Raw genomic sequence first — 907 nt, 5'->3', positions numbered from 1 at the left:
CAAATTAAAGATGTGACAAAGGGAGAAAGTGTCTGGAAATTTCCATCCGAGTGCTAGGGACCAGATCTGGTCACCTCCCAGGGCAGCAGCCCAGGCCACGTGCTTCCCGCCGAGCCCCTCGGGTTGGTCCCCATCAGCCGGCCGGAACCAGGCGGCTTTCACCCAGGCTTCTTCTTAAACACGAAGCGTGTCCAAGAGAACTTGCTGGGCTTAAACACGGTGACCAACTCCGCATCCAGGCTACTGCTGTGCCAGCCAGGCCAGTGACACAGTGTCTCCTGTGCCCGTTGAAGCTATTCACGCTTGCGGACTGGGGCTTCTTCAAAGCACGTGCATCGCTTTAAACCCTTGCACAACTTTAATATGCTGTGAACGTCAACACGAGGGGCAGCACCGAGCTCTCTGGCTCCCCTCCGTCCCTTTCCTGTCACACCGGCAAGTCACAGATTCTGCCAAAACCCACGTGCCAGCTCCGTGGGATGCTGTGTGCTTTCCCCCCACAGCGTTATTTCACACACCTAAAGTGGACAGTTGATTTGCACACACCTGTGAAACAATCACGACAATCGTGAACACGTGAACACGCTCACCCACGCTTCTCCCTGGCCCTTGCAATCGCCCGTCCCCAGGCACCTGGTGGCCGGCTCCCTGCCACTCTCCGCGGGTCTGTGCTCCCCAGCACTCCCTGCACGGAGTCGCCAGCAGGCACATGCGTTGGCGGGCGTCCTGTGTGACTCGGCATGGCGCCTGCGTGGCCCCCGAGTCTGCGATGCCCGCAGTCTGCGGTCCCTCACGCCCGCCGGCTGCGGCACCGTCTGCCCGGCGTGGACGCTCCGTGTCTGCAGTCGCCTGGCACGGACGCTGGACGGTGCAGAGAGCTGCTGTGAACGCGCAGACCTCGCTCCTC

The sequence above is a fragment of the Pteropus alecto genome, unplaced genomic scaffold (genome assembly GCF_000325575.1).
Source record: "Pteropus alecto unplaced genomic scaffold, ASM32557v1 scaffold339, whole genome shotgun sequence".
Classification (NCBI taxonomy): Eukaryota; Metazoa; Chordata; class Mammalia; order Chiroptera; family Pteropodidae; genus Pteropus; species Pteropus alecto.
Note: the sequence above shows the minus strand (reverse complement) of the source record.